General features: G+C 42.7%; 1 pseudogene; it reads left to right on the forward strand.

Moving 5' to 3' along the window:
- The first annotated feature begins 4,569 nt into the window (after positions 1–4,569).
- Positions 4,570–12,158, forward strand: LOC140223531 (uncharacterized; annotated as a pseudogene).
- Positions 12,159–13,575: the final 1,417 nt, after the last annotated feature.

The raw sequence follows: 13,575 nt of genomic DNA on the forward strand, positions 1-13,575 counted from the left end.
TTGATTCATTGTTAATTGTACAGAATTTCTGACTGATTCCTTCATTGCCTATGACTCGGATATCTATTGATGATCTACGACTGCACCATTTTTTTTTATTATACGGTAATGGAATTTCACCGGGTCGAACTCAGTAGTAGATGTGTCACATATAGAGCTGGAACAAGCCCGCGGCCACTGATCGGGCATAGAGCCATCGTAGGCGTAACTGACCATATGTATAGAAACAAAATAGAAATGACTTGGCAATAATTACTAGCTGGCTGCCTTGTGATATCAAGAACTTTCCTTGTACCTATCTGGGCCTCCCACTATCAGCTCGCAAGCCTACTAAAACAGATCTGCTACCTTTGGTTGACAAGATAGCTGATTATTTGCTAGGGTGGAAGGCTTCGTTGATGAATAGGGCTGGGAGACTCACGATGGGCAAGGTGGTGCTCACCGCATCACCTATCTACCACATGATTGTACTTGACTTGCCCAAATGGACTATCAAGGCTATTGACAAAATCATGAGGGGTTATCTTTGGAAAGGCCAAGACAAGGCAAATGGGGGTAATTGTTTGGTATCATGGCAGCGAGTGCAGCACCCACTCCAGTATGGAGGTCTGGGCGTGCACAATTTGGAACTGTGGGTTGGTCCCTGCACATCCGATGGCTATGGCTTGAAAAAACAGAGGGTTCTCGGCCATGGGCTGGTTTAGATATCCAAGTGTCACAATGTGCTCGTGCCATGCTTGAGATGGCTGTGCGCTCGGAGGTTAGTAACGGGAAATCTACTAAGTTCTGGTTGGATAGGTGGCTGGATGGCAAAACTATTCGTGAATTGGCTCCTGCTCCTTTTGCCATTATTCCACCAAAAGTCAGGAAACAAAAGACAGTGGCTCAAGCCTTGGCTAATCGAACATGGGTCTCAGATATCACGGGGACCCTCACAGTGCAAGTCATTGTGGAATACTTGCAGATATGGCACTTGGTAGATGGGATGGTGCTGCAACAAGACATTGATGACCACCATATTTGGAAGCTCTCTAACACTGGTGTTTACTCAAGCAAGTCGGCCTGTGAAGCTTTCTTCACCGGTGCTGTTTGCTTTGCCCCTTGGAAGCGCATCTGGAAGTCTTGGGCGCCTTTGAGGTGCAAATTCTTCTTGTGGCTGGCAATACTTTAGCGATGCTGGACAGCAGACCAGTTGGCAAAAAGAGGACTACCTCATCCTGCCACTTGCCTGTTCTGTGATCAAGCTGAGGAGAATATCAACCACATATTGATCTCTCGTGCCTTTGCAAGACAAGTATGGTGTTCTATACTGCAGATCCTAGATCTTGCAGCAGCCTCCCCTCAGCCTGATTCCACGACCTTCTCAGGTTGGTGGTCACGGGCTGTCAAGGTCGTCCCGAAGGAATTAAAGAAAGGTTTTAATTCCTTGGTGACGCTGGTAGCCTGGGAGTTGTGGAAGATCGATGCGAGTGTGTCTTCAACGGCATTTCTCCTAGTTTGACTCAGGTGGCATGGAATGTATCTCAAGAAGGCTATGTTTGGTGTTTAGCAGGAGCTTCAGGCCTCCGAGAACTGTTGGCGCGTTCGCAAGCCCCGGGTGCGTTTCAATAGGGTCGCTGTGGCTTCCGTGAATACCAGCTTCCGTTTCTGTTTCTGTTTTTGTTTGTAGTTTCTGGTGGGAGCGATTCCCCCTATTTTTTCTTTTATTTGTTGTGTTCTGTATTCGATTTTTTCTTCTCCTATTAATGAAATGACGCGCGGTTCTCCTGCGTTGATCGAGGGAAAAATGCCTTAAAAACAAACCAATATTGTATGTATCGTAATTATTTAACTAATACATATATTGCATTGCGCATCCTTGCACTCTTAAGATCATGCACCTCTATCTTTCTATTGTGTGGTAGAGTTGATTATTGCACGTGAAAGCCAACCTTCGGCGTCACTATGGAAGGAGATGGTTGTGGTGGGGCCCACGGGGTTGCTCTTGGGGCAGTGCGAGAGACAAGCCTCCTTGGTTAGGTAGCAGTAGGGCCGTGGGTTTTGGTTGTCACAATAGTAGATAATACCAAATAAATATCCATCAGATATTTATTGATATGATCTACGGGAAGATAAATATGCTATACTTACCAAGAAATGCTGGTTATCCCACAAGCACAATTAACAATATGGACATAACATGCGCTAGGCTGTCTTTTCTGGTCCTCATATTGGATCAATTTGCATTCTAAAATGGACTGGACCGTAAGTTAGAGAGAATGAATCTAGCACAAAAAATATTAGGGAAATTAGAACTGTGAAAAAAGTCTCTCACAACTGATATGAACACTCAAATCAAGGAGCAAATAAGAAGAAAAATAAAAAAGGAGTGGCCCGTGTAGCCTTGATTTTTCATTTTAATGAATGGTTGGGAAAACCCTAATTTACTGTTCCCTAAAAAAACCTAATTTACCATCACCTATTCTTTTTATGCGAGAGCAATATTATTTATCAAATGGTAAATCTAGCAAGGCGAACTGCCATGGAGATGATGAGGTATCGATGATCTGCCATTTCAGTCGTGTTGCGCATCATTTCTTCAGGCCACAATAATCGGTGCCTAATATAATGTTGGGATGGGTTTATATACTGCCAGGCTCAAGCACCACGCAAAAATTGCTCAGATCTAGCTTACAGCCAACAAAATGTTAACTGTTTATAAAAGCAAATAAAAAGTACGCCTATGTTTCAAAATCAAGAGGGATTCGAGGGAGGCCATAGAGAGCGCATAGAAAAAAACCCAAATCGTATATTGTAATGGATAAAGAAAATCATCAAATCACAACTTCTATTCTCAAGATTTATTTTTCATGCTTCTTTTCTTCTTCCCGTGAACTTTACCTTCAATAAGGGATGTGGCAAAACATATCCAGATCTATGTACCCCTCTACCCCATAGAGAGTGAGTGTGAGAGAAGGCTCTCATACCTTTAGAGGAAGTCCTAGATCTAGCGACAATAAAGAAGAATGTTATGCGCCACAAGATCTTTGGTTGAGATTAATGAGGTGGGTTATGACCTAATTGCTCCTATATATCTTTGTATGGAATTAAATCTCTTTACTCCCTCAGTATTTCTTTTTCCGATATCCAAATAAAAAATTTAATGCAAATTAGTTCATCATAGCTGCCCGAACGTCAACATAATAGTAGTTGCGCATTGTTCTACTGCTAGATTTACTTTGAAATTAAAGATGCCTTTATTTTAAAAATATTTACATTTTGTTTTATAAATAACACACACATATCACATAGTGATCGACTGCCAGGGAACTATGATTGCAATTGCTAAATCTCGAGTAAATTTCAGAAAGCTACAACTACTTGTACCCTTGTTACACAAAACTATAATTTTTAAAGTCTACTTCAGAAAACTACAACTTTCATGGCACATATATGGATGACAAGTGGGACCGGAGCATGTAGCATTTGTGTGATTGACAAGTGGGGCCAGGCCACAAAAGTTGTAGGTTTTTTATACTTAACGATGAAATGATTGTAATTTTGTGAAATGAACTTTAAAGGTTGTAGTTTTGTGATAAAGAGCGTAAATAGTTGTAGTTTTGTAAAATTTACTCTATAAGAAAACCTCAGGAACATTGAAATTCCTTGATGAGCCAAATCCAAGCAACTCTATACTCAAGTATGAAACCGATGCTCTGGTAACTCGGTACTTCCAGTTGCAGCCACCGCCCTTCTCCGTACCTGCATAGGCAAGCCTCGCTTCATTCTGAGCGTCCCGGAGAGCACGTGCTCGGGAACACTGGCATCCTTCCCGACGACGTCGACCACAAATTCTACAAACACGCTCGCGACAATGGACTTGATCTGCACGTAGGCCATCTCCTTTTCCAGGCACATCCTCGGCCTCGCGTGGAATACCGAGGTGTACCGGAACGGGCTCGCCGGCTGGAACGCGCCGTCCTCGCCAAGCCACCGTTCCGCGCCCAGTCATCGCCCCATATGTAGCCTCAAGCCTCCCCATGGCTGAACGTGACGGTCCACCCGCGAGTACAGCCGCATCGACTCGGTCCAGGAACCTGCCGACGATGAGGTCCTGCGCGCATGAACTCCGACCTCGCCTCGGCATCCCGGATCGTGCCCGAACGCAACCGTGCAGATGGTGTCGAACAAGGACACGGTGAGAGTCACCCGCACGTGTGGGCCCAATACCTTATCTCGCCGTCAGTTGGAACCCAGTCTGCAGGCAAAACACACGCCTACATTTCGGGCTCCTTCCGATGTCTTCTCCCACCCTCGTCGCCTCCAGCTCGGCGGCATATCCCAACTAATAAGATCCTAACGCTCAACGAGTAGAATAGAAGAAGCAACGACCTCAACAGATTATCACATCCAATCCCTTCGATCCGATCCATTCCTCCTCCTCGGCACCACAAAAATCCCAACAACTTACATGCTTTTACGTTCCATATAATCTCAACAGAACGCTAGCTACTCTTATAAACTCGATCATCCTACGTACGAGTACTTGATACACGCAGCACGCAAAACAAAGCCTCGATCATCTACATCATGGCGTCCTCCTACAAGTGCGTCGTGATCGCCTTGCTCGTCGTCTTCTCCAACCTGCAGCCATCCGCGGCAATCAGATCAGCCGACCCTGAAGCGGCGACAAGCACGCCGTCGTCGCGCCGGCACCTGCGCCGCGGGGAGCTCGTCACGCGCAGCTGAAATTCTTCTTCACACCAGACTTCCCGTTCCTCCCCAAGATCCTCCTCGACATCTGCCACGCGCTGTTCCCACCCCCGACCCCGCCGCCGCCGCCGTCGCCGGAGGAACGGGTCACGTGCCGGGCGCCTCTGGCGAAGAGGTTCGTGCCGGTGTGCGGGAGCTTCCTCACCAACTCCAGCGTCTCGGCGCCGTCGAGCGAGTGCTGTTACAGGGTAAGCTCGTTCATCGCTACCCCGACGCAGTTCTGCCTCTGCCATATCGCCAACGGCGACGTCGACTAGATGTTGCCGGCGCCTCTGGTGGACCAGGCACGCAGGGTCGGTGTCCTGTTGGCATGCACCGACTTGACTGAAGGAATGATTTATCAATTCTGCGACGTGGATGGCGATATCTACAGTAAGTTCTTGCGCGTTGGTTCTTCCAATAATATCCGTGATCCTCCATATATAATATGCTTCTGATAATTATCATGTAAGTATATCCTTTTTAGTAAGGAAACTAATCTGTATTTATTGAATAAACTGAGGAGCATGATGGATCCTCCGAGTCCACCGCCGGCACCTGGGAAGAAGGCTTAAAGGGGTATTCCTTTCAGCTTTGCTAGCTAGTTATTTCTGACGAGCCAGTGAACTGGTGACCTGTATATAAATCTGTTTTTTTTTTTGGTGCTGCAGGATTGGCATAGGTTGCAATAAAGAGGTTGATCAGTTACGGTTGTCAGGATACTAATGAGGATTGCAGATTCGCAATCATCATATGGTGTGTGTGGTGTGCCCAAGTTTCCCAAGAGTGTTAAGCGTGTGTTAGGAATAAAGTTTCAACCTCTTGCTTAGGAAGTGCCACGAGTCATTTAATTATTAGTCTTTGTTGCTCTATGTGCAACAACAGTGTAACATGAAGATGCTACAGTCTCTTCAGTTCAACTTGTGCTGTTCTCTCATAAAAAGGCTAGTGCTTTTTGAGAATTTGTATTGCTACGTATATCTATTGTTGGAACGATGGCATCCATGCACGCGAAACGTGTTTCGTCTCATGAACTTGGGATGACAAACATTCTGAGTCCCACCCCTCACCAACGCCACCCTCGCCGCCAAATCAAGGTCGTCACTCGCCACGAACCTTAAGAAGACGCCGTTTCTGTTTTCCAATTTTTTCGGGGCTTCACGGGGAAGTTTTCTGGAGCTACACTAGTAGAGAACTCGTCTTTAGTCCCGGTTGGTAGGGTGCATATCTTCCAAAAATCCATCCGGGATAAACCAATCGAGACAAAAGGGGGTCTTTAGTCCCGGGTCCTTCAACCGGGAGTAAAGTCACCCTTTAGTCCCGGTTGGATTTCCCAACCGAGACTAAAGTCCCACTTAAATTTTCATGCATGGCGCCTGAAATTTTCATGCATCACGTAGTACCGCGGCCCTTTTGTTAACTTTTAGTATAGTATTTAAACGAATGAAATTAGTAATTATACAATTACTATGTATATACACAATTCATATACACAATTCAACTAGTATAATGAAATCAACTATATATACAAATCGATCTTAGCGCGTATTATATATACTAAATCCTAAACTATATATCTACAATCTTCCCATCGAGGTGTTGCTCGGAGCGTCTAAATGTCGTCCATCATAATAAAATTCTCCTTGTGGATTTATCACCTCGTCCATTAGGAATCCAATGAGACCTTCACATATTGCCGCTACTCTTTCTTTCTTCAAGAGTCCTTGTTGAATATTTAACATCTATAATTTGGAAATATGTGAATGTTACACGAACAATTAAATATAAGGAGCTAGAAAATAATTAACTGGTAATAGTTTTATTTTACGTACTTTAAAGTTGTGCGGCATCATCTTTAATCCCTTGGGTCCCATAAAACTGTGCATGTGCTCACAGATGTAGTAGCCACATAGATTGTTCCTGTCTTAAGCACTTCAGTGCGGAAAAAAATAAGTTATGAAATATTCGTGTTATACAATGTACTAAATGTGCAGACTTCATACGTACCGGGAAGTCTATGTTCCATTTAAGTTTTTCTTTGAATGGACCTTTGTGTGTCCTTATGAATTGTTTCCATGCGCTGCGGATTAGAATAATGAATGATATAGTGTAACAGGGATAAAATTTAGGAAACAAACTTTTGCATAGAGATAAAGGTCCAAAATTATTACAAGCCTAGCGATTTTTTCAGTCAAGTGATCGAAGCTGGTACGTCGGATTAGAATAATGAATGATATAGTGTAACAGGGATAAAATTTAGGAAACAAACTTTTGCATAGAGATAAAGGTCCAAAATTATTACAAGCCTAGCGATTTTTTCAGTCAAGTGATCGAAGCTGGTACGTTGACATTAGTTCCTAATGTTGGGACCTTTTTTTCCCCAAAATTTGTAGAGTATCATGCCTGTGTGACCACATGCTTCAAGAAAAGCAGGAACTGGCAGTTTTATACAGGAATGGACATTTTCTTCTTATTCATGTGGTATATCCTCTTCTCCTTTCTAGTTTCTATTAAACTATTGATGATCGTCAAGAGCTGTTCATATGTTCATTGCTTATTATGTTGTTCATTCTTTTTTTAGCACGAGGACACATTGCATACTTTGCAGACAGACTTTGATCTGAGGACCATCCATCCTAGTGCTCAATGGCAAATATTGGATGATGTGAGTCATGCAATTCCACAACTTCTTTCTTCTGAGATGATGCGATTTTGTTTTTTAGTTTTTTCTTTGCCAATCAACAACATTTAGGTGCACGGAGACAATTTCTTTGTGACTGGCAATTTCCGTCCTATCAAGGATGAAGATGAGGATAAAGTGAGTTTGGCTGCTCTAAATTTTCTTGCTTCTATTTTCTTATCTGATTATAAACAAAATGACAACAGGTGAGGGCACTTTATCTTCAAAATCGATATCAGTGTAGAATTCGAAGATATAAGAGGGCATCTGAAAAACCCTTAGAAAACCTTGCCAAAAATATTGTGGTTATCCCAGACAGTGCTCCTGAAACCATACCACCTCAACAAGAGCAGAATATTGAGGTTACCCAAGATGGTACTCCTAGAGCTGCACCCCTTCAACAAGATCAGAAAGCTGAGGTTATCCCGGACAGTACTGCTGCAGCCACAGCCACAGTACATTTCATTCTCCAGCTTCAATTATTATGGAAAGAGTGCAATGCCCTATTTTGAAGCAGAAATAAAAGCGATGAAGATTCGGAATCTTTATGAGATGTCCATCCACTACAATGACATTCACCATGACTGTGAAGAACTTGCTATAGTTATTCGTGATCATTATGATAGGTACTACACTTTCACTTTAATGCTATTTTAGATTCCATGAAACTTGCAGTATTAGAGCTTGAGTTCTTTTACATTTTATTTTTCAGTGTTTTGGAAGATTTAAGAGGTTCACTTGTCAAATATCTGGTAGCACATGCTGTTGAGGTAAAGATGGCTAAGGAAGCTGTACTTAAAATCCATGGCAGGCCTATTAGGTAGGTTTGTTCTTTATTTTCTTCTTTTGTGTAATATAAAAAGCATTCTGATCCTTTTATATATTTATATAAATTGTTTTCCTATCTTCTTTCCTTGTTGGATCAAGTTATGTTTCACCTTTAGCCTACCCAACTTGCTTGGGACTAAAAGGTTATGCTGTTGTTGTAGAATTATTCTGATTGCAAAGCTCTTGTTTTCACTTGCGAGCATGTGCTTCATGGATCCAAAAGCCTTGGCTTTGATATAAAAAAGGAAGATATTTTTTAGGGGAATGGTTGAGGAGAAGGAAGATATTTTTTAGGGAACAGATGAGGAGAAGGAAGATATTTTTTAGGGGAATGGGTGAGGAGAAGTCTGGGATAAGGTCACTTAAAAAAGAATTCATTTGTCAACTTGACTATAATTAAAGTGACTGGATTGGCTAAGAAAGTGCAGTTAGTTTGTTGCTTGAGATGACTTACCAGTTGGGACATGTGCCATTGCTGTGGGTTACAGCAATCCCGATTATGTGTTTTGTGGATCAGATGACTTAATTCTCACCACCATACCTGCTGTGTCTCCTGGTGCCATTAGGTATGTTTCTAACTCTTTAGTCTACACTTTGTTGCCAACTAACTTATATCAACATCATGCCTTTTTTATTTTGTAGTGGACAAACTCTGGTATCTCAACAATCTGATATTGGGAAAGAAGTTGTTCTACAAGTTGTACAACCGAAGGGGTTTCTCGGGAGGTCCTGTTATCTGCAGTGGTGGCGTTTTTGGCATGATTGCTTGCGGGCTTTAGCAGATTTCGCTCGCTATTTCCACTGAAACAATCAAACTAATACTGAAAGAATGGCTGATCATTGAAGACGATGTAAGCTTCAACTTTGGATCCCAGCTTTTTCTTCACTTATTTTATTTATGTTTGTCCTTGTGCCTTTTTTAGGAAAACATAACTATTGAAGATATGCTTGACAGATTCAGGATCTAGCGCCTATTCACGTAGGATTGTCTTGTTCAGTCAGAGCTGCACTCCTAAATTTCGCATGTTCAGTTTCAACATTAAAACTTATTTCGATTGGGTTGTAAGAACTAAAGCCATGAAGTACGTGTACGGCTACTACAGAAAACAACTGTCATGCCGTTAGACCATTTTGGCATGTAATCAGACTACGTGGTTTCCACACATGTCCATATATTTGTTGTGATTATACTGTAATTTTACTCACCTTTGCTGCACCAAGCACATTCACCGTCCTTGTGTGAGCATGGTTAACTCAAATGGTGAGTTATTGTCTCGTAATAATAAACAAACGCCTCCTGAATTGGAAAGAGTATCCCTCATCTATATACTAAACTGGGAGAGCGCTCGGCTCTGTTCTCGGACAATCTGTTGTTTCCATGTACGCTCTTTCCGGTTCCCAGATTATTTCGAGTGGAAGAAAAAATTCATCTGCCGTCCTAGTTATTCATCTCGTAATAGAAAACTCACCGCGTTGATTGTTGACATTGTTCTACTCCACGGTAAATTAATCATGTTGCTCAATCTGTGATCAATCTTAGCTCAGACATTTCTTGCGTTTTTTCTTGAGATGATAAATCGTAAAATGATATATATTCTGGGACGAAAGGAGCATATTTCAAAAAGAAGACTAGAAGCTTGATATGTCCGAGTGGTTAAAGACACAGACTCGAAATTGGCGCCTCTGTTCCAGTTCTTCGCACTTGACGGTTTGGATGCTGCATTAAGCGTTCCGCTTGCCGCCGCCCACCGCATCGTTTGATTTGATGTCAAGAAGGCTCCTGCCCCGTATCACCCCGCTCCCGCGCCGTCCACGTCGTCCCGCGCGGGCGACGGCGTCGTGGCGGCCGCGCCAACGCTCGCCTGCCTCGGCGAGCTCGCAGCCGCCTACGCCGACGCCGGAATGGACGGGAAGGCCGCCGAGATGTGCCAGCGTGCCAGGGAGCTGTACGGCGCTCTTCCCAGGGCGGCAGACTGCAACCGCCTCCTCAGGCTCCTCGTGCAGCGCCGGCGCTGGGAGGACGCCCGGAAGCTGTACGACGAAATGCTTGCCGAGGAGGGCGGCGCGGATGACTACAGCACCTGCGTGATGTTGCGAGGGATGTGCTTGGAAGGGCGGGTGGAGGAAGGGAGGAAGCTGATTGAGGCTAGGTGGGGAGCGAGGTGCATTCCGCATCCCGTGTTCTACAATGTACTGATCGATGGGTATTGCCAGCGCGGGGAAATTCGGAGGGGAATGTTGCTGTTGGGTGATATGGAGATGAAGGGATTCTTGCCGACCGAGGTGACATATGGAGTTATCATTACCTGGCTCGGGCAGAAAGGTGATTTGGAGAGGATTGGGGGTTTGCTTGGCGAGATGAAGGTGAGAGGATTGTCCCCCAATGTGCAGATTTACAACACTGTCATTGATGCTGTGTGCAAACGCCACTCAGCATCGCAGGCAATGGTTGTTCTGAAGCAAATGTTTGCGAGCGGTTGTGATCCAGATGTCGTCACGTTTAATACTTTGATATCAGCTTTTTGCCGAGAAGGTCGTGCTCACGAGGCTGAGAAACTTTTTAGAGAGGCCATTAGGAGAGAGTTGGAGCCAAATCAAAATAGCTACACTCCTTTGATTCATGCCTTCTGCATCGGAGGAGATGTGACGGTTGCATCAGATTTTCTCGTGGAAATGATGGAAGGAGGGCATACTCCTGATGTCATCACGTTTGGAGCTCTAATTCATGGCCTTGTTGTTTCTGGGAAGGTAACTGAGGCCCTGAGTGTCAGGGATAAGATGATGGAGAGACAGGTGATGCCTGATGTCAACATATATAATGTATTGATTAGTGGTTTATGCAAGAAACAAATGCTTCCCGCAGCTAAGAACCTTCTTGCAGAGATGCTTGAGCATAATGTCCAGCCTGATAAATATGTATATACCACGTTGATTGATGGTTTCATCAGGAGTGGGAATATTAGTGACGTAAAGAAAATATTTGAATTCATGGAACAAAAGGGAGTCTGCCCTGATGTTGTTGGCTACAATGCTATGGTAAAAGGATATTGTCAGTTTGGAATGACGGATGAGGCAATTCTATGCATGAGCAGCATGAAAAAGGTTGGCTGCATTCCAGATGAGTTTACATATACTACGCTTATTGATGGCTGTGCTAAACAAGGCAACATAAGTGGAGCTCTGAGTTTGCTTTGCGATATGATGAAGCGGAGATGCAAACCAAATGTTGTTACATACTCATCATTAATAAGTGGATATTGCAAGATTGGCTGCAGAATTTGTTTTTGAAAATATGCAATCTGAAGGTCTCCTTCCTAATGTTATACACTATACAATCCTAATTGGTAGTTTATTCAAGAAAGATAAAGTAAGCAAAGCTGCTGCATACTTTGAACGTATGTTGCTTAACCGTTGCTCTCCTAATGATGTCACATCAAATTATTTAGTTAATGGGCTCACAAACAGTGTGACCTGGATCATCAACTCAAACTGTAGCAACAGTGTTAAGTTGCATGACAAGAATGCTCTGTTAGATGTGTTCAAGGGATTGGTTTCTGATGGATGGGACCCAAGGATTTCAGCATACAATGCTATTATCTTCAGCCTCTGTAGGCATAATATGCTTGGGAAGGCACTGGACTTGAAAGATAAGATGGTTAGTAAAGGACACTCGTCAGACCCTATTACTTTCCTTTCACTTCCTTATGGCTTCTGTTTTGTTGGAAAACCGAGGAACTGGGGGAGCATCCTTCCTAATGAATTTCAGAAGAATGAATTTGAGACAATCTTTAGGTGCAAGATGTTATTAGACCAGCATGCCGTTGACACAGTTAGCTGCGAAGTCTCGAGGATTATACAGTTATATGCTGAGGAGTTTCTGTCTATACAGAAACTGGAGAAGAGATTTGCTGGTTCTTGACTACGGAACTATGCTTTGCCTTGATTTTGGAAAAAGGTCTAGCTGTGATTTGAATTTTGACTCCAGAAACTGGGTACTGAGAGGAACATAGCAATCTATTCTATTGCTAAGAGGCAATTTCCTTGAGCACTGAATTACAAGACTGGTTGCTGTATTACCAACTAGCAAGACAATATATTTAGTTGAGCTCTTACCTGGAGGTACTAATCTTGATATTCGTAGATTTATTCAGTTTTGACTTTTGACAATGCTTGTCACAAATTCATTGCTTATTGCCAAACATTTCATGACAACTGACAACCAAAGTAATGCTGCTTTATGCATAATTTTAATTTCCCGGTCTTCCAGCAAATAATGTTTTCCATTCTGCAAGTATATTATATCAACTAGTATTTTGCTATTAGTGAAAGTCTGTTTCATAAAGGCAAAAGTACTGCCAGATGCTGCCTCATAGTTTAGATAGTGACCATTTGAATCAATCTAAAGTTCTAGTGTGCATTTGTTTTTCTTTTGATGCCTGGTAAAATGTATGGATATTTGATCAGCCTTCCAGACCAAATCTTGAACTTAAGCATGTATAGATATTTTCTAGAATATTTGCATATGAATTAATAGTCTTATGTTAGTAGCTTGGAACTATTCCTTCATTTACTGAGATGCACTATTTACAGTATAAGCTATTAACTTTTTACTTGTCCAATTGCCCAATGTCTTCTAGCCGTTGCTATTTCTCTAATTCATTGATTCTGCTAGTCTATAGATATCTCTTTACTGTGGTCTGCTTATCACTCACATAGCAACAACATTGTTTTATACAACGTTGTCGTATATAAACTGCCTATATGTTAATAGATACAATATCTGGAGATATATGAGAATTTTTTTCTTGGCCCTGTTGGGACAGCTTTTTTATGAGGAACTTTTCTCCTTCTCATGCTATTGTTTCCGTATTATCTGTTTGTCATCAATTCTCAATAGTGGTTTATTATCAATTCAATCCTACAATTTTCTTATTATATAGCTGCACATTGATCTACTGCTAAACTTATTTTCAAGGTAAAAGTGGCTTGATTTTAATAATATTTACATCTGTTCCATAATAATACAGGGAAAGGCTGTGTACAAAAGACCCAAGTGGTCAGACCCTTTCCCGGACCCTGCGCAAGTGGGAGCTACGTGCACCGGCTGCCCCCATAATAACACAGGGATATGACATAGTGATCGATTGCTAGGGAATTATGATTGCAACTGTTAGATCTCAAGAACATTAAAATGCCTTGCTGAGCCAAATCCAAGCATCTATACTGCTGTTGATCTGGACACATTTGCTTCCTGCTTATGTTTCTCTCTAAGATACCATCGTACTCTTGGATTGTCTTGCAGGTAAGCAAATTGAGCTGCTTGCACATATCACTCA

The sequence above is a fragment of the Setaria viridis genome, chromosome 7 (assembly GCF_005286985.2).
Source record: "Setaria viridis chromosome 7, Setaria_viridis_v4.0, whole genome shotgun sequence".
Taxonomy (NCBI): Eukaryota; Viridiplantae; Streptophyta; class Magnoliopsida; order Poales; family Poaceae; genus Setaria; species Setaria viridis.